This window comes from Mus pahari, chromosome 23 (genome assembly GCF_900095145.1).
Source record: "Mus pahari chromosome 23, PAHARI_EIJ_v1.1, whole genome shotgun sequence".
NCBI classification, from domain to species: domain Eukaryota; kingdom Metazoa; phylum Chordata; class Mammalia; order Rodentia; family Muridae; genus Mus; species Mus pahari.
Window position 1 is genome coordinate 10,511,323 of NC_034612.1, and position 591 is coordinate 10,511,913.

General features: G+C 47.4%; 1 pseudogene; it reads left to right on the top strand.

Moving 5' to 3' along the window:
• The window catches only part of LOC110313133, a 6,374-nt pseudogene that overhangs the window by 5,314 nt on the left and 469 nt on the right, over positions 1-591 (top strand).

Genomic DNA, 591 nt, shown 5'->3' on the forward strand with positions numbered 1-591 from the left:
CACACACACACACACACACACACACACACACACACACACGCACAGTTATTCCCCAGTTCCAGTTCCTCCCCCTGTACAGCAGAGGCCAGGGAAGCGATATAGGAAAATGCCTGATGAGCGAACATCCTGCTGTGGCAGGCTCTTTTGTGTGAGGATTAAAGCAGAGAAATCTCTCTCAGAATTTCCCATGAAAACGTGACTGTTTGGAAACTTGGGTTGTTATCGCCAATAACCTTTCTGGGAAGGCCGGACAAAACAGCCTAATTTTAGCTCCGGGATGTGGAGCTTGACTGACTCCATTTTGATTTTTAGCCTGGTTTAACAGCCACTACTTCCTGGAATATTTACTAGTATCCTATTCTTGCCCACACTGTCCACCTCCCCCCTCCATGTCCTGTAACCACCACTTGCTCCCCCAACGAGCCCCAGCCCCAGTTAAGAGTTCTGACTGCTCTTCCAGAGGTCCTGAGTTCAATTCCCAGCAACCACATGGTGACTCACAACCATCTGTAATAGGATCTGACACCCTCTACTGGTGTGTCTGAAGACAGCTACAGTGTACTCATATAAATAAATATTTATTGGGTGAAT